Source organism: Macrobrachium nipponense, chromosome 31 (assembly GCF_015104395.2).
Source record: "Macrobrachium nipponense isolate FS-2020 chromosome 31, ASM1510439v2, whole genome shotgun sequence".
In the NCBI taxonomy this organism is placed as follows: domain Eukaryota; kingdom Metazoa; phylum Arthropoda; class Malacostraca; order Decapoda; family Palaemonidae; genus Macrobrachium; species Macrobrachium nipponense.
Genome location: NC_061093.1, coordinates 71,101,903 through 71,123,935, shown reverse-complemented (window position 1 = coordinate 71,123,935; position 22,033 = coordinate 71,101,903).

Below are 22,033 nucleotides of genomic sequence, written 5' to 3'. Positions count from 1 at the left end.
TAAACCTTCACCATCCTGTGGTTCAGCTGACCTCATAGAACATCTGAATCAATGGAAAGAAAAAATGAGTCATATCCCACTATATTATCATACAACACAGCAGCAACAAATGTAGAACCTAAGGCAAAACATAATGTTAAACTCAGTTCAGCTTGGTTTAGACAATAAAATTAGCCTAGCTGAAATGATAAACCAGATACTGCAAGGGTCGAAGATAATACTAAAGATAACTGTTGTTTCAAATACCATCATAAGTGATCACTTGGTACATTCAAATGACCCTCTAAGTACTCCTTCGACATCTGGAACTGTACCAAAAGTCCGTCACAAAGCTCAGATGCCATCTTCGAAGAAAAAAACATAACAAAACGATCTTGGACAAGGGATCATCCTCTAGAAAATAGGTACTTTCTCTGCTATATTGCAATGGAACTGCCAGGGATTTCGCACCAAAATATGAAGAGCTATTATGTTTGATTAATACTTATAACCCAGTATGCTTAGCACTACAAGAGACTATGCTAAGCAACAACAAAATGCTTACTCCTAAAGAGTTTTTTGCATTCCCTATACAGGGAAATTCGGGTGGAAGTGCTCTTCTTGTAAGACGAGATATTGCTCACTCAAAAATACAGTTGCAAACTCAATTACAAGCTGTAGCTGTCAAAATTCACTTAAAAAAAACGTACACAATTTGTTCATTGTATCTCCCTCCTAATAACCCAATACTTGAACGACAGTTAACACACTTATATGAACAGCTACCCGACCATTTCTGATATTGGGAGACTTTAATGGTCGACATGAAACTTTGGGGTGGACTTTTAACAAATCAAAGAGGAAACCTTATCTTATCATCAATAGAAAAATTCAGATATGACCCTTTTGAATACTGAAAAAACCCACCCATTTTCACATTCAGACTGGGTGCATTTTCATGTATTGACTATCTATCACCAGTTCTGATACATTCATTGACTTCAACTGGGAGGTGCTGGAAGATCTATACGGCAGTTGATCATTTTCCCAATTGTCATCAGAACTGAGAAATATGAGCCAGTATACAGAATGCCTAGGTGGTGTACCAATAAAGCAAATTGGCCCCTTTCGAGGAACTCAGTTATACTGAACTAGATGCAAAAGATATGCCAACAATAGGAGAAGCAGTGTTCTATTTAACAATGATTTTTATGTTTGCAGCAGAAAAGGCAATCCCAAAAACCAGTGGAAAATTGCATCGGAAGCCTGTTTCCATGGTGGAATGTTCAATGCAAAATAAGAATAAAGCCATGAGAGCAGCTTTTACTAGGTACAGAAGGACATCGCTGTGAATGCCTACTTGATCTCCTTTAAAAAAAGGCTCGAGCCAAATTTTAATGGCAAATAAAAAACATGCGAGACGAGAATCATGGGCACTTTTTATATCAACAATTACCTGGAAAAACACCTATTGACCAAGATCTGGACAGTTATTAAGAAAATAGCAGGAAAGTACAATCCTAGTCCCCTTCCAGTTTTAAAAGTCAACGGTGACTTTATAACAGACTCAAAGGCCTGTAAGCAATGTTTTTTGCAGAACATTTTGCAATGATATCAAGTAGGGATGAAAATTCTCCATTCGACAGGGAGAGAGTGTTAGCAGAGTCTGAAACACTTGATTTTACCTCTTTTAAATCTGGATCATATAATATGCCTTTTACCATGGAGGAATTTTTATTTGCTCTTTAGTAAACAGTAAAAAACACTGCACCTGGACCTGATGAAATTTTATATTAAATGATCAAGAATACTTCAAAGAAAACTAAATTTTTTATTTTAAGTTATATTAATAGAATTTCTAAGGAGAGTGGTTACCCTAGTGTTTGGGAAATAGCGACAGTTTTACCCTTTGTCAAGCCAGGGAAAGATTTCATCTGTCCCTACAAGCTATAGACCAATAGCTTTAACTTATGGAAAAAATGGTAAATTTTAGGTTGGTATGGTTTTTAGAATCAAAGAAGATTATATTATCATCTCAGTGTGGCTTTCGCCGTATGCATTCTTGCACAGATGTATTGATACGTTTGGAGAATGCAATTTGTCAGGCATTGCTTCCAAGCAGCATTATGTGGCGGTTTTCTTTGATATAGAAAAGGCTTATGATACTCCCTGGAGGCATGGAATTATGAAGTCTGCATGAAATTGGTGCTGCGTGGAGAACTACCACTTTTTTTTATTAAAAGTCTTCTTAAAAAATCGTTATTTAAAGTCAGAGAGGTAGTACTCTGTCTAATTTGAAAGAACAAGAGGAAGGAGTACCACAGGGAAGTGTGCTAAGTGTCACTCTGTTTGCCTTAGCCATAAATGGGATAGCCTCAAAAATTCCAAAAGATGTAATGTCAACAATGTTCGTTATGATTTATCTATTTCGTGTGCTGCATCTAAAATGTCTGTTGCAGAGCGGCGAAAACCTCCAGTTGGTAATCAATATAGTTAACAGTTGGGCAGCTGAGCATGGTTTTAAATTTTCCTCTGCCAAAACAGTTGTTATGCATTTTTGCCGTATCAGAGGGGTTCATCCAGACCCAGAGATCTGTTTTAAATGAACAGAGACTCGCATGTGTACAGGAAACAAAGATTTTAGGCCTCATCTTTGACAGCAGGTTAACATGGGAAGCTCATCTCAGGGCCTCAAAGTCAAATGCATGAAGGCCTTAGATGTTTTAAAAGTCTTAGGTCATACAAATTGGGGGGCTTGAACTGATAGAACAGCACTTGTTACATGTTTATAAAGCAATAAAGTTGCTTCAAAATTGGCATATGGGTCCAGAAATCTACTCGTCAGCTACGACAAGGAGATTAGATACTTTGAACTGCAGTTCACCATGGGGGAATTAGAATTGCAACAGGAGCCTTTAGATCCTCCCCAATATCTAGTTTATTAGTGGATGCAGGTGAACTGCCCTTAGATTTGATAAGAAAATTTGCCCTGTTGAAATATTGGTACCGCATACAGAGAACTCCTGAGTCCTTAGCCTACAATACGGTTTTTAAAGGCAATTTTTGTATTTATGAAAAATATGCTTCATATCCAAAGCCTTTGGATACAGGGTAAATGTGCATTAGAGGAGCTCAATGTAATAAAAGGAAAAGTAATTCCAGCAAAATTTCAAGATTCCCTCCATGGAAGTTGCCCTCTGTGAAATATTGTAAATGGTTTTCTGGTTGCAAGGCAGACTGTTCAGGTGATATTCTTAAGCAGAAATTCCTTTGCCATGCTGAAAAACATGATAACTCAAGGCAATTCTTTACCGATGGCTCCAAATCCAGTGCAGGCGTTGGGTTTGGAGTGGTATACCCTGATAGTAGTGTTTAGCGGTGCAATTACCCAAGTTGTGCTTCTATTTTTACTGCTGAACATTTTAGCATTTTAACAGCCCTAAAGAAAATTGTAACTTTAGAAGAAGATAATTTTAACCATTTTTAGTTGATTCCAAGAGTGCCTTGGAAGCTTTGGCATCTTTTAATCCAGTACACCCTGTGGTACTGGAAATAACAGAGTGGTTGTTTATATTAAAACAAAAACAGATGGCAGTTAACCTCTGCTGGGTTCCTTCACATGTTGGTATTGTTGGAAATGAACGAGCTGATGAATTGGCTAAGTTAGGTACATCAAAAAAATCCAAGAAGTATAGCAATTACCTGTTCAGACTACATTCCTGAAATTAAAAAGACGGTAGAATCAGTTTGGCAATTCTATTGGACAATAGAGAGTAATAATAAAATGAGAGAACTCACTGATGTAATCAACCCTGGCTTTATATGTTTAGAAGACCGTCGGAAAGAGACTGCATTATGTAGGTTACGGATCGACCACACACGGATTACTCATGGGTTTTTTAATGAACAATGACCCTGAACCATTTTGTGAGGATTGTCTTGTTCCCTCACAGTAAAACATTTAATAGTAGAATGCCCCAGCTTAATATCAGCAAGGAACCGTCATTTTAACGAAGTTGGAAGAATGGATCTTAAACTGGATGCCATTATAGGCAGAGATTTTAATGAGGATAGCCTTTTTAGTTACCTTCAAGAAGCAGGTCTCTTGAAAAAATTTAGGTTAGTTTGGTCAAGATGTTTGAGTTTGTGTATGTGTTTTGTATGTGTCAGTGTATATCATTTGCTTTCAAGCCTTTTTTAGATCAGGAAATTTTTATGTACATAAGATTTACCTCCAATTGATATATCCTATTCCATATATATGTTTTTAGTGCTTTTAATATTCTATTTATTTTGACAGAACTCTGTAGAATTGGAAGTATGCGGGGTGTGCCTGTGTTGCTTGTATTTTTTGTTTACAATTAATTTGAAATAGGTGTGTAGGTGAGATAGGTATTTCGTGTGTTTTTGGGTTCTCTGTAGTTCTCTGACAAAATTGTTTTATATAAACATATTTATAGCATTTTAATTGACTTTTTCCTTTGCAATTCCTTTTAATGATACGGCGTCAATAACCTCGTCGTTGCGACGCCAGTAAGAATTAATAAATCAATCAATCAATCAATCCACTTATATATGCTGCTCCTAGATATGTTGCGTTTATTCTACACCGAAGAAGGCTATTACTTTTAGAATAAAAAAAATGTAGTACTAGATTTGCAGTCATGAATAGCAATTTGATCCAGCTATTTAAGCTGTCCAGCAATCCCATTCTCGATTCCTTTCCTCCATCCCATTACCACTTGTGAGTTATATTTCATTCGTCAATGTATCACCGTACATTCTATGCATGATCGACCCAATTCCCAATTCCAAAGATATTGGACGGGAGTCACGAACTCGGGAATCAGTTCACTCCCACAACGAGGAATTCCCATCCTTCTTGGGAAGGTATTGAGTCACTTCTCTGTCAGGTGCTGAACACGGCCATTTGTCATTTCTGACGAGACAGCCGATTGACCATACGTGCACTTTCCTCCCAGTGACCGGATAACATTTGGACTGATGCCTGGGCCCGAATGAAACCAGAAAAAGGGGAATATTTTACCGACGAAAGGAGCGATAAAAATTTTTGGCAGAAGTGAAAATTCTGCTATTTGGCGAAACGACGACGACTGCTATATTTCCCTGTCTCCTCACTTCTACAAGACTCGATTATTCCAGTTCTATACGCTTCTCGACTATTATTTTATAGCGTTATTCTTATCATACTAGAACAACTTGACTATAAAGTCTCATTCTTATCAAAGATCGAATTTTCCTCAGTGTTCTATTCCTTTTCTTTCCACCGCATTCCTTTCCCATCTCCGTTTAGGTTTAACATCTTGCTCCTTTTCATTTCCGATCTGGCCCGTCCAAAACGAGTTTGCTCTCTCCTTCCAGATAAGACGAAAGACGGTTGATCATAACAAGCTGCGAGAATAGATATATGCTCCGACAACATTGCCTTTCATACAGACGTTCTTTTGTTGGGCCTTCGGGATTATCCCTCTTAACCTTTCCAGTAGCTCCAGGGTTCCTTTCTTATCAGATCTCTGCAAAGCTGTCTGGGAAATAATGATTAAACAGGTAAAATTTCATCTGTAAATAAGATTAACATTTAAAATAAATCATGAGTACTTGAAAAAAGGGTGCTCAATAATGTTTCCAGCAATAGCAACGCTACTAAAAATCTTACGTTAACCTCGAAATGGATGATGCATTAAAATATTGGTTATTTTTCGCAATTTCGGTAATAACGCCGTTGAGATGTTCAGAACCAAATAGCATTGGGCTTTCAAATATATGGTTTAATTCGCGATTAAAGTAATGCTGCTGATTTTTGCTTTTAATGAGCAAAAAAAAATTGAAATTAATTAACCTTTCCTATTGAAATGCGGCGCCAGTGATTAGTGGCTTTTGATCTATTTGAGCGAAGAATTAGGTAACTGTTTAATGGCCGTATAATTAGAGAATAACGAGGATTCAGTATTGTGCATATGTATTTTGCCTATATAAACTCTGTTTTTATAAGTGGTTTCTATTTCCCGCTAATCAGCTACAAATGAGTGTGCGTAATCAATCATTCTTTTGTTTACAAGTCTCTCAGATTTTTCCGTAGTCTAAAATTAACTGATTAGAACTAAAGAACTCTTTCTAAGCTCCAATGACCATTCTGGGAGATAATTACATCCTTAGCTATTAGATCAAAAGACTACCAAATTAATTAAATTAATTACGGGCTGTAATCTAATTGACGCCTGAGTACATCGTAATAGAATCCGTTTTCAATAGTTTGCAATAGATTTCACGAACGAAATAGAAAGTAATTTAGTTTCGGTTAGACTAACAATATAAACAAGCAGCGAAAAGCTCTATACTTAAGAACAACTTGCTCTTTAAGGATTGTGAAACGATAAAAATCCATTATTATCAGAAACATATGAATTCTTTCCTTTTCCTGTTTCCAAGACGCAATGTTTGTCATTCAAGATTTTCCTTTTAAGATATTTTACTTTCCGTGTGACCATCAGCCTACCATGAATGGTGCTAGAGTAGTGTACGTATTCTGAGGACATCTTTGCTTTGATTGTTTGTGGCTAAGTTGTTCAAGTGCGACGTTTCCTCATATTCTCAACATTTTTAATTTTTTTTCCTTCGTTAAAAGCGTTCGTTTCTTCACTTGCGTGCATCGAGATTCTTTAAGATTAATTTGAAATGAGTATTGATTACAAAAACTTTCTATCATTTCTAGACAAGCCGCCGGGAAATGATGTCACGTTATATATATACAGGGTGTCCATAAAGTCCCAGTACCATTCTGAGCAATAAATACCTATAATGGTACTGGGACTTTATGGACACCCTGTATTATATAGACCTGCATTGTTATAAATATACGACATTTAGCTACAGTGGTACGGGTAATTAACGGAAATATAATTTCATTTGTCAACTGTTTCGATGACAACGACAATAAGGATAAATATTATATTTACCCCTAATTTACCTCTCGAGCTGGGTCTCATTATCCTACCATAAATTCAAAGACGAGAATTCGCCAGATCATTTGTATATCATGACGTTTCCCCGAGGGAGTCATAACCAAACTTTTAATGCTGGACGTTCACTTCGTTCCAGAAGGTTATTACTCCGGAAGTCGTCATGGAACCTCGCGTGGAGATATATATGTACTTGGTGGGTTTTCATGTCAGGAGGAATTTCGGAGCCAGATTTTTCCTCGACTTCATTTGGCATGGTGACTAATTATGTAGCTGTCAGGAAATATCAGTCTTCTGTCATTTGCAGATGTCAACTGCGGGTATATCACGAGCTTTAAGAAAAACGGCAACGAGATGTAATGTGTGAGTGTTTGTACGTGTATATGTCTAACAAATGCTTAACTATCTTTACCTTTCCCCTTTTGCTGAGTGATACCTAGATTTTGTTCTTTCCAAGTCTGCTCGACAGCTACACATGGAAATAAACGAAATGAAGGAAAAATAACACATCTATCGTTCATTTTCTACTTGAAATATAAGGAGTACAAAAGTAAAATTGAAAGTTGGAGAAACTGGACGAAAGTAAAAGGAATCTATTCGCAAAGCACTGCGATTCCTTACCTTTGATAAAAATACTATTTTTTTTTTTTTTTTAGATTTCCTTTCGCTCGTGGACACTTTCTTGTAATTTGATAAAATCTATATTTATGATGTATTCAGTTACTTACGATATATGATAACTTAATTAATACTGGATGATAATATGAGAAGTATGAGAAATATGAAATCTTAACCATTAATGGATAGTTTTGAAAACAAAGAAAACTTCGCAGTGTATGATTATACAATCAATGAAATAATATACCCAATATACCATACCGATCACTCTCTCATCCAACCCGAGAGGTCCTCTGGAGGGCAGTAGCAAAAGCACAATATATATATATAATATATATTATATATATATATATATATATATATATATATATATATATAGATATATATATAGACCTATATAGGATGCATTAAGCAACCCCAAAGGCCCTTAACGCCCAATTAGTTCTACCTCGGAATTAATATTGTTCATATATGTTAACCGAAGGGGTTTCAGTTGATAGTAATTTCGTCCTCTCGTGGATTCGGACCAGCGGAACAGAGAGGAATCAGGACTTCAGTGTAGTTACCGACTTGGCCAACAACAAGTGATAAACAAAAATCATAAATATACATATATATACATATATATATATATATATATATATATATATATATATATATATATATATATATATATATATATATATATACACATATGTGTGTGTGGCCTATGCCGACGTATAATTGTGTGCATGTTGTTTGCAGGTTTCTATGATTACATATTGTTTTGTTATTTAGACAGCAATATGACTGAGGTATTCCAACAGAGAAACAGAATTCCGTTAAGAAAAAAAAATACCAACCATGCAGTTGAGCACCAAAAAACGCAACGAGCGAAATTATTTTCAGAAAAGCCACCTTAGCTCAAGAAGGCACGTGACGATGCATGAGAATGAGAATCTCCAGGGAGAAATCTGCACACTTTCTTTTATTCTTTCAAGCACTCTACGTCTCTGTTGGAAGTTTTATTGCTTTTTAAAAAAAATGGAAAATCGAGAGATTTAACAAATTAAAAAGAAACCTCCAAGGCATCTGAGCGGCGATTAGACCTGATCAAAAGAATAGGGTATATTTGTTATATATTTATATCACGATATATTCCAGAGAAAATATATGGAAGAGAGTGGAATAATATGCAGCCAATATTGGAATAGATTTTGGGCAATATTGTTAACAAAAGGCAAGATGACGAAGCTAACTCAACTGAATGATCAAAATACGCAAAGAGAGACTCTTATGCAAGAAAGAAATGATCGTATTTTCAAAGCAATATAAAAGTGAACGTTTCAGAAAAAGAAAAAAGAAAAAAAAAAACAAATATATTTAACCAATACTTCCTTCCTCAAAAATACGGGTTTTAAATCTTAAATAGGAAATTCTCATAAACGAAACTTCCACTTTTACGTTTATTCAACAAAAATAAAAAAAAAATTTCACAGCGTCTCTTCTCAGAGAGGAAAAACTGATTAAAGTCATATGGAACTTTCCGTGTTTTAACTTCCTGAAGAGAGAGAGAGAGAGAATTTTGTCATAAATGCCAAAATATGAACTTTCCGTAATAAAACCGTTCAGTCGCCATGAAGCTCTCGTCGAGAGAGAGAGGAAAAGTAAACCGACATTGTGTTTGTTGAACACTGAAATAGCACGGAAAATATTCGGATTATATTTTTAGTTCAGAAAATTATATATTTATTTTACAATTTGCAAAGCTCGTGGTACGATTCCATTGTGTTAAATAAGAGACTGTATTTTGACATTTTATGTGAAATTGATTATTTTACCATGCTATAATTACGTAGTAATACACGAGGCTTTTTATTTTATACCAGCTGACTAACCTGGCGATGCCTGGGAAAACTCCGAATGACAACACAGATAAACTCTCTCTCTCTCTCTCTCTCTCTCTCTCTCTCTCTCTCTCTCTCTCTCTCTCTCTCTCTACTCTCATCTCTCATCCTCTCTAACTCTTTCTCTCTCTCACTCTCTCCCTACCGTGTTAAAATAGTTGCTTCATTTACATTGCCCAGCATTTTTGACATGTAATATTTTGCCATTTCTCAACCCCTATTCCTATTGACACTGAACTTGGACTTGAAGGGCATCGAGAGTGTCCCCTGTTCACCTTGACAAACATCAAATGCTATGGATAGACTCAACTATCCATAGTTTTTTGACTTTTCATTTTTTACGCCTTCTCACCTCACTTCCTATCGGGGCTGAACTTGGACTTGAAGGACATCGGGGACGTCAATTTTAAACTCAGTGACCTCAAAAGCTATGGATTAGGCACTAATATCTGTACTTTTCGGCTGAACTAGACTTCAACAACAGCTTGAGTGTCACTATTCATCTCAGCAACCTTGAAAACTATAGATTAGACACTAATCACTGCCGTTTTCAGTTATTTTTAAATGTCATCCCCTTCCACCCATTCTCACTCCCCCGTCCTATTGGGCCTGAACTTGGACTTGAAGGCCATTTGATTTTTACCAATAAATTGTAGTAGATAATGAATAAACTAAATAGTATAAATGAAAGATAATGAATGACAGAACCAATGTCTAGTATTAGTATACAATATTTCATAATGGAATGATTGAGTACACCCTGACAGTTTCTGAAAGCTCATTGTCGAAGGAGTAAAAGGACTGCATGGTGAAACAATAGCTATTACGTTCATTGGAAGGCATAAAAGAATATCATATTCAATTGCGGTCACTGGGATTATGACTTTGATCATTCTAAAAGGCATGAATGCTTATTCCAGTATAAAGTAAACCTGGTAACGTTGCTTGATAAATTGATAATATTTAGTGAAACGAAAATGATTTCTTCTTTTCGCGGGTGAGAAAAACGCTTCAGAGAAGAGTGACCAGTAACATTACCATAAGTTCCATATTTTCACTCTTTTTTTGAGATTTTTCTGAGAATTTAATCTGCAATTAATAAACAAAAAAGCTTTCAATCTCTTTCTCTTCCTTATTATAAATTTACAGAGAAGGTTCAGAGGAGCAAATCTTTTTTTATAGGATTTTACTGAAACTTCCTCTGTTGAAATAATATTAGGATTTTCATTCCTGGAACATGGAAAATTTAGGCCTCTCTACGAGAAATTTCATTTCAGAGTTAAAAATGCCTTTGTGATTTCAGAATGGGAGGGACGGGGAGGATAAAAGAAATTCTCACTTTTTGTGACGTTCCGACGGATATTACCTTTGGGATGTTGGGACTCTCAATTTGCTTAACCTCGCTAAAGCAACTTACTTTTTTTTTTCTTCGAAGGAAGACGTTAATTTCCATAGTATTGTTTTATTCCCTATATCATTTAGGTTACTGCTAACTATTCGAAACAAAAAATGAGATACGCGACGAAATGCTGATTAGATTAATAAAAGTGTAATCACATATTCAGGTGGAAGATAGGTATATATATATATATATATATATATATATATATATATATATATATATATATATATATATATATATATATTATATATATATATAATATATTCATTAATGTGCAGCAAAGTCTCTCTCTCTCTCTCTCTCTCTCAGGAAAGTGGTAAATGTCTGTGACTTGGAGTCAACAGAGTATCTAGTTCTTTGTTACGGACAGAGGACGATTATCACTCTAATCACGAATACGGAAATAACACGAAAAACGAAGTGACATAAGTCAAATGAACATTTTGAAAAAAAGTAACGGCTGACTTAAACGTCATACCTTTGTTGAGGCTTGAAGGAGTTGTGAAACAAAGCTCCGTTGACACCAGATCTCGTTCTCCAACATCCAGTCATTTTTCATAATGGATGAGAAATTGCACTACAAATTTCAAAAAACCATTTAGAGCTAAACAAGACTATGTTATCATTTTTTTCCATATATTGGATATTATTTTTAACGGGTACGCATCAGACTGTATGTATTTACTTGTATTTTTTTATAAATTCATTTACATTATGCCAATGACATTTTCCGGAATCGAAAATATAAATAAAATGCTAACAACTGATATAAAATTTTTCGAATTTTCACAACGAAATCTGCGAACACTAAAGACCCTTTATAGCCATACAATTTTCTAAATGTAATACGCCAAAACGTTCATGTGGAGATGTTTCATCTCCTTTTGTGCAAGTTCGATGTGAAACCAATAAAAACTTTCTCCAGCTGAGGCCTGGTTTTGTACTTGGTCACACAAGGAAGGACGAACAATTTTTTGTTCGCTTCGCCGTCTGCTCTTCTTTTTCGATTATCGGTGGAGAAATAATGAAAAGAGGTAGTTTTAATAATATATATATATATATATATATATATATATATATATATATAATATATATATATATATATATATATATATATATATATATATATATATATATATATATATATATATAGTATACACACACACACACACACACATATATATATAATATATATATATATATATATATAATATATAGTATATTATAAGTATATATATATATATATATATATATATATTTTTTTCTGTGTATGAGTACCCAATAATATACTTCTAATTTCTTTCTTGGCGAAAAAGAAACAATATAGTAAACAGGTTACATAGCAGCAAAAGAAAAACAAAACTAAGGCAAAAAAACATGTATTTCTGAGCGCATCTTTGTACCGTAACTTCCCATATAACATCGAAGAAGAAGAAGAAGAAGAAGAAGAAGAAGAAGAAGAAGAGAGAAGAAGAGCTTCAAAGAGAGGGTATCAAATCCTGTATCAAAGGCTCGATACTTTGCCTTTGGGGAAGAATTGATTTATTTTTGCTTGTGCCTTTGTGATTATCTCGTTCGTTTATTATTATTATTGGAATGTCGGAAGACTTCGCATCTCCCTCGTCTTCACCCTACTCTAGAGGCTGTCTTGTGTTCGCGATCCTCTTAGGATTACTGTCTAACAATTAGCCTTCCTGTGCACCTTTTAAGTAGATGTACTACAATTTGTATGTAGGTAAATAGTTTATTTCTATATATTATATTATAGTATATATAATATATATTATAATTATATAATATATATAGATATATATATAATAATATATATATATAATATTGATTATGTAATATAGATATAATAATATAGAGATTATATATATATAATATATAATAATAATATATATAATATATTATTATATATATATTATATATATAATTAGATATACATAATATATACAGATATATATATTAATAGATATATATATTATATTATATATTATTATATTATATATATATATATATTATATAATATATATTAGATTATATAACACAATATAACACATTATAAAACGTATAATTATTATATATATTATATATATATATATATCATACATATAATAGTTACGGCTATATATATCATATTTATATATATCTATATTAATATATATTATCTATATTATAATATATAAAATATATATATTATATATATTATATATATTTATATATGTGTGTGTGTGTGTGTGTGTACGTATATATTTCCTATGTATATGAAGAAAATAGTAAGCCAAAGGAGTACTATAAAAAAAAGTGTATACAAAAAGAAGAAGAAGAAGAAGAAAAAAGAAGAAGAAGAAAAATGCAAACAAATTTAACCTAGTGGGTGATTTCTCCTGATATCATTGTTACGCTTTCCCGGAAAGCCTACGAAAAAAATTTCCGAAAGTTTTCAGTTTTAACATCCTTTCACAATATTATTGACGTCATAATCACACATTATAAAATATCTTCCACAGAGATATTTGTGTCGCTTGGAGATTACGTAGTAATGGGCTGAATTGGGCTTAATGAGCGCAAATAAAGAGATTCAATTAACTTCTAATACTGAAAGGGCTTTGTCGGTTAGTAGAGGATTTTGATCTTTATGAACGAGGCATGGCTATTCAAATAACCTTATAATTTCTGAATTAGAAGCCATTAGTATAGTGTGCAGTCTACATTGGTAAATTCTGCTTAATCATACTATTAAACAATTTTTAGTATATATACATAATGTTCCCTAATGTGGCTGTATGACAATACTATTTTTTTCATCATTACAATTTAACTAAGAAGAAGTAAAGAATTCTTTAAGGTTCTAATAACACTCAAAAAGTGAATTACATTTCTCAGCCTATATCGGGTTACCAATAATGACAATTTAAATAAACAAGCGCTTAAAACTGACTACGTTTTAGTCCTGTCATAATCGAATCCATTAACTTTACTTCTTATTACAGTTTCTCTGTGGATTTGGCAAAGGAAATATGAAGCTCTCATTTACTATCACCTGAAGCACGTGGTAATAAAAGGATGAAACAAAGACAGAAAACTACTATGAACTCGACATCCACTGAATATAAGACGATACAAATCTCACATGAATTTGTTTTCATTTCTATCTTTTGAGTCCAAATTCTACAACTCTACATTCGATCTTGCTCAGTTTTCATGTAAGAAATAAACGCTTGAAAGCAACCTGAACGACTTATATCCCCCAACATGCTATTTTGTTGGTATCTTGACTTCATAGTTTATGCATGAGCTTTTTAAAGCGCAAATTTTTGTTTTTATTCTTTCTAAATTTGACACCTTGTGAAGTTCAGTTTTCTTGTAACCAATAACGCTTAAAAGTAACCTGAACGCTTATATCCTCTAACATACTTTGTTGGTATCTTGACTTTCATAGTTTTATGCATGAGCTGTTTCAAGCGCAATTTTTTTTTTTTTTAATTCTTTATCTTTTGTACGTCAAGAGTGTTCGTATCTATTCTTGCATCGCGCCCGAGATTCTTTCCATCGTTTTCAATGAACTCGGATTATGGAAGCATTACACTGGAAATTTTTGTCACATTATGTTTCCTCGTCGCTTTTAATATCCCAATTATAGCTTTGGTATTACAAGTATATAAAGAACATTTAATTTTTGTCGTTACTACTACTACTACTACTACTGCTGCTGCTGCTGCCGCTGCTGAAAAAACAACAACAACAACACCAATAATAATAATAATAATAATAATAATAATGATAATAATAAAATAATAAAATAATAATAATAACAAAAATAATAATAATGATAATAACAATAATAATAATAATAAACAGAATGGCAAATAATAAAGCTAGTTGATTTTGTATATTGTTTTTTTTCTATTTTTCTTACAATTCGCTTCTCAGTAAGAAAAATAGATAAAAACAATATATAAAACCAACCCGCTTAATTTTGCCATTCTTTTTAACTCGTTGCCTAAAAAGGGTCCTCTACCAAAATAATAATAATAATAATAATAATAATAATAATAATAATAATAATAATTGGGAAAAACTCTCTATCGCGAGAGTATATATAATATGCTAAGGGGTCCGCAATAATAACAAATGTTGCGAGTCCGTGTATAATTTTTAATACTCTTTACAAAAAGCTTTCGAACCCTCTCTTGGGTTCATCTTCTGAAGATGAACCCAGGGAAGGGTTCGAAAGCTTTTTTGTAAAGTTTTAAAAATCATACACGGACTCGTAACATTTTTTATTATTGTGGACCCCTTAGAATAAAATAATAATAATAATAATATATGAAGGTAGGAGACCCTCTCTCAAACATGTTTTGTTAAAGATGATGGCAGCGCCCATCAGACAGAGCACCTGGGACACAATAAATACCGCCGAACGACCCCATTCCAATCAGTTCACGCTCACCTTTCCTTGAAGATGAACCGATGATACGGTTGGAAACGTTGGAATTCCATTACTAAGATTTGTTAACCACTTTTGTTATCATAACAATAAATTAGTATTTTTAGAAAACATTTCTTTAACCAAGATATGAACATCGGCCAGCTATTAGCAAATATCAGCCCTGATGAGAAGAGAATAATAAGAAGAATTGAAAAAACCATATATAAAATCAATTCCACTGATGCTGCCATCATCTTAATAATAATAATAATAATAATAATAATAATAATAATAATAATAATAATAATAATAATAATAATAATAATAACAACAATAATAATAATAATAATAATAATAATAATAATAATAATAATAATAATAATAATAATAATAATAATAATAATAATAATAATAATAATAATAATGCTATACTCATCTTTCGAAAGTACTCCAAAGATAAAATCCATCATCCTAAATAAGCTAAAATATAAAGGCAGAAAACTGATACAGTTATTCGCATTGGAATCATATTCTTTGAAATAAAAAAACTACTGTTACTACTAACAAAACAACAAACAAAAAAAGCAACATCAACAACAACAACAACAACAACAATAATAATAATAATAAAATAATAATAATAATAATAATAAATAATAATAATAATAATAATAATAATAGTAATAATAATAATAATGTACTCATCTTTCGAAATTACTCCAAAGTAAACTCCGTCATCCTTAAGCTAAAAGTTGAAAGCAGAAAACTAATGCAGTTTGTTATTCGCATTTAATCACATTCTTTGTTTAGGCTTGAAGGAGTTGTGAAACAAAGCTTCGTGGGACACCAGATCTCGTTCTCTAACATCCATCATTTTCATAATGGATGAGAAATTGCACTACAAATTTCAAAAACCGTTTATAGCTAAACAAGACTATGTTATAATTTTTTTTCCACATACTAGAAATTATTTTTTAACGGGTACGCATCAGACTGTATGTATCTACTTTATTTCTTATAAATTCATTTACATTATGCCACTGACATTTTCCGGAATCGAAAATATAAATAAAATGCTAAACAACTGATATAAAATATTTCGCATTTTCACACCGAAATCTGCGACACACAAAAGGCCCTTTATAGCCATACAATTTTCTAATGTTAAATACGCCAGAACTTTCATGTGATGTTTCATCTCCTTTTGTACGAGTCCGATGTGGACCAACAAAAAACTTTCTCCAGGGGAGGCCTGGTTTTTGTACTTGGTCACACAAGGAAGGGACGAACAATTTTTTTTTTTTTGGTCCCCTTCGCCGTCTGCTCTTCTTTTATCTGCCTTATTGTTATATATTTTCAGGGAGTCAGGTGCTTTCCATATTGAAGGGTGCCCACCATCGGGGCCACGATTATCGGTGAGAAATAATGAAAAGAGGTAGCTATGTATATATATATATTATATATATACTATATATATATATATTATATATATATAATATATATATATTATATGTATATATATAATATATATATATATATATATATATATATATATATATATATATATATAGATATATATATATATATAATATATATATATATATATCCAGCGTAGCACGGAGGGACGCGTACTCGAGAATATCTTTCAATCCACGGTAGATAAGTCAGTGAAACAGGGACTTTGTATTACTACGAAAATATTTGTTCCAAGTCCCTGTTTCACTTAACTTCTACCGTGGATTGAAGGATATATATATATATATATATATAGTATATTATATATATATATATATATATATTATATATATATATATATATATATATATATATATATATATATATATATATATATACATATATATATATATATATATATATATATATATATATATATATATATATATATATATATATATATGTATATATATATATATATATATATTATATAGTATATATATATATATATAGATATATATATATATATATATATATATATTTATATATATATATCATGTGTCTGCATATGAGTATGATAATATACTTCTAATTTCAGTCGTGGCGAAAAAGAAACGATATAGTAAAAGGTTACATAACAGCAAAAGAAAAACTAAGGCAAAAACACAATGCATTTCTGAGCGCATTCTTCTACTGTACCTTCCATTATAACATCGAAGAAGGAGAAGCAGACGAAGAAGAAGAAGAAGAAGAAGAGAAGGAGAGAAGAGCTTCAAAGAGAGGGTATCAAATTCTGTATCAGAGACTCGATACTTTGCCTTTGGGGAAGAACTGATTTTTTTTCTTGTGCCTTTGTGATTCACTCGTTCGTTTATTATTATTATTGGAATGTCGGAGGAATTCGTATCTCTCTCGTATTCACCCTACTCTAGAGGCTGTCTTGTGTTCGCTGTCCTCTTAGGATTACTGTGGAATAATTAGCCTTCCTGTGTACCTTTTTAAGAGATGTACTACAATTGTATGTAGGCAAATAGGTTATTTCTGAATATGTAAATATATATATATATATATATATATAGTATATAATATTTATATTATATATATATTATATATATATATATGTATATATTTATATATATATATATATATATATAAATATATATATATATATATATATATATATATATACATATATATAATATATATATATATATATTATATATATATGTGTGTGTGTGCGTATGTATATATATATATATATATATATATATAGATCATATATATATATATATATATATATATATATATATATATATATATATATATATATATATATATATATATATATATACAATATATATTTATATATATACATATATTTATATATATAGAGAGATAACCTATTTACCTACATACAAATTGTAGCCACTTTCCAATTGTAGTACATCTACTGAAAAGGTACACAGGAAGGCTAATTGTTCCACGGTAATCCTAAGGACAGCGAACGCAAGACTGCCTCTATAGTATATATATATATATATATATATATATATATATATATATATATATATATATATATATATATATATATATATATATGCACGTATATTATTTATATGTATATGAAGAAAATACTAAGCCAAAAGAGTACTGTAAAAAAAAAGTATATACAAAAAGAAGAAGATAAATAAAAATAAAAATAAAAACTAATTTAACATAATGGGTTGATTTCTCCTGATATTGTTACGCTTCCCTGAAAGCCTACGACAAATTTTTCAAAAGTTTTCAGTTTTAACATTCTTTCACAATATTATTGACGTCATAATCACAAATTATAAAATACAGTCCACAGAGATATTTGGGTTACTTGGAGATTACAGTAATGGGGCTGATTTGGGCTTTATGGCCGCAGATAAAGAGATTTAATTAACTTCTTATACTGAAAGGGCTTTGTCGGTTAGTAGAGGATTTTGATCTTTATGAACGAGGCATAGCTATTCAAATAACTTTATAATTTCTGAATTAGAAGCTATTATTCTGGTGCGCAGTCTACACTGATAAATTCTGCTTAATCAGATTATTAACCTAATTGTTCCCTAATTTGCCTAACAAGAAGTATAGAATTCTTAATAGGTTCTAATAACATTCAAAAAGTGAATTAGATTTCTCAGCTGTATATCGTGTTACCAATAAGGAAAATTTTAGATAAACAAGCCCTTAAAACTGACTACTTTTTCGTACTGTCATAATCGAATCCATTAACTTCACTTTTTAATACAGTTTCTCTGTGGATTTGGCAAAGGAAATATGAAGCTCTCATTTACTATTACCTGAAGCACGTGGTAATAAAAGGATGAAACAAAGACAGAAAACTATGATGAACTCGACATTCACAGAATATAAGACGATACAAATCTCACATGTCTTTGTTTTCGTTTCTATCTTTTGAGTCCAAATTCCACAACTCTAAATTTGATCTTGTTCAGTTTTCATGTAAATAATAAACACTTAAAAGTAACCTGAACGCCTTATGTCCCCCAATATACTATTTTGTTGGTATCTTTGACGTTCATAGCTTATGCATGAGCTTTTTTCAAGAGCAAATTTTTGTTAAAATTCTTTCTAAATTTGACCTTGTGAACGTTCAGTTTTCTTGTAACCAATAAACACGTGAGTGCCTTTATATACCCTAACATAATTTTGTTGGTATCTTTGACTTTCATAGTTTATGCGTGAGCTGATTCAAGCGCAAATTTCTGTGAAAATTCTTAATCTTTTTTCGTAAGTGTTCGTATCTTCTCTTGCATCGCCCGAGATTCTTTCCGTCGTTTTCATTGAATTCGGATTATGGAAGCTTTACACTGGGAGATTTTGTCACATCATGTTTCCTCGTCGCTTTTAATATCCCAATTATAGCTTTGGTAGTATATATAAAGAACATTTATATAAATTTATGTCATTACTACTACTACTACTACTACTACTACTACTACTACTACTACTACTACTCTACTACTACTAACAAAATACAAAAACAACAACAACAACAACAACAACAACAATAATAATAATAATAATAATAATAATAATAAATAATAATATACTCATCTTTCGAAATTACTCCAAAGTAAACTCCGTCATCCTTAAGCTAAAAGTTGAAGGCAGAAAACTGATCCAGTTTGTTATTCGCATTTAATCACATTCTTTGAAATCACAAAAATGAAACTTTATCTTTTGGACGTGACCTCGTTTTACCAGGTTATTGCTCCTGGAAGTCATTAGGATTGCTCCGCGGAGCGCAAAGTTGAGGAGTTTCCGGGAGAGAATTTTACCCGAAAAATTCCAGGTGTTGTCAACCCACCAGCTTCGTTATACTGAGTGGTTGCATAAATTCCGCAGAAAATGTCAAGGTTCTAAAATATTAGGAATTGTCAAGTGTCTAAAATTTTCAGATAAAAAAAAATTATATGAAAGTTGTTTATTGGTAATACCACCGATTCGTACGAATGTGAACCTATTATATTAATGTTGCTTTTGATGGCTGGCTGATTTTCTTAAAAAATTCTGGAAGACGACCAGAGCTGATGTGTGAAATTTTCAGACAAAAAATGATATGGAAATTGCTTATTGGTAATACCATCGACTCGTGCGAATGTGTACCGATTCGTGCGTATATGGATCTATTTTTATATTAATGTTGCTTTTGATAGCTGGCGTATTTTCCTTAATAAACTCTGGAAGACGACAGACGTTGATGGCCTCATTTTCAATTGTCAATCATGTTAATATTCGTTTAATAGTTTACCAATTGCATTTCTTTTTCACGCGCTTTCTATTAGGCGCTGTCAATTTATATCAGCCAGTATTATTATTCGCTAAAACAAGCGAGGTTATACGGAACAAGAGGACGAAAGAGAGGAAGACCTTTGACTTGATCCCAGTATAATTGGCTCGTGGGCTTGTATCTTCTCTCGGCATATGGGTAATGGGCATAACATGGGGGGTGAATATCGATCTCATGATCTGGTGAGCTTTGCCTGTCTTAATAATTTTCCTATATATAACAATATGAAAATGTTCATATTCCTCCCAATTCGGAATTGCATAGCCTTCGTCTCCCAGATTCGGCCATGCACCTTACTTCCTATTTGGATTTTCACGCTCTCTTATTCCATTTATGAGCGCTTTATTTTGAGGGTTTCAAAGAACAAAACAGTGGTTTCACATCCAGAATAACGGAGGTGGATGTGGTGCGGCTGTTCCAGAACAAAGTCTTTGTTATGCCTTATTTTTCCTTGACTCTGCTTTTCTCCTTTTCGTATCATTTTTGGCTTATTCGATATGATTGCAAGTGCTAATTGTTTTTACGTAAAAAATACGTTTATTGTTAATATCCTGTTTTTTAAGGTGTATCACTCATTAGGGACACGAACTTCCATTAAATGTGCACGCTCTGTATAACATTTACACTTTCCACGGTTTCAATCTTGCAAAAATTAAAGATTCTCACCTGTGCTATTGACCTGACAGTCTTACCTATTTCGCTAATATCCCGTCAACAGTTATTGCTTTTTACTTTAGCAAGCTTTCTAAAAGAACATGTCTGTATGCTTGTAACGGTAGAGCATATTTTCATTATTATGAATACTGGTCTCACTATGCGATTTTTTTTAACCATGTACTACTATTATTTGGGAAACGCCACGCCTACCTCGCCAAATCAATACGCCAATCCTAGCCCCCTTTTAATTAAGACAAAGAAATGTTTCCATTTCATGTAAAGCATTCGTCCTCTTCAAGCCTCCAGTTCATAATGTTATCTGGAGGCACAGCGTCAGTACTCGGCTAGCCAGCCGAACGCAGTGTATTACTCCTTCCCTGCTTCCCATTAGCAAGGGATATATCTCTCCTTGCATTTACGTTGCCCTAAAGGAACTTATGAGTATCTAGGTGGAACAGAAAGTAAGATGAAAGGCAGAAAGTAAAATGAAACGCTAACTCTCGTAGGAGTTAGTACCATCAGTGCACCTCACGGGTGAACTGTAGCATTAATAACGGTTACCTGCAGCGTCATTTCGGCCCATAGCTGCAACCCCCTTCATTCCTTTTACTGTACCTCCATTCATATAATCTTTCTTTCAACTTGCTACCCACCCTCTCCTAAGAATTATTCCACAGTGCAACTGCGAGGTTCTCCTCCTGTTACACCTTTCAAACCTGCCTACACTCAATTTCCTTTCCAGCTCTGAATGACCTCATAGGTCCCAGTGCTTGGCCT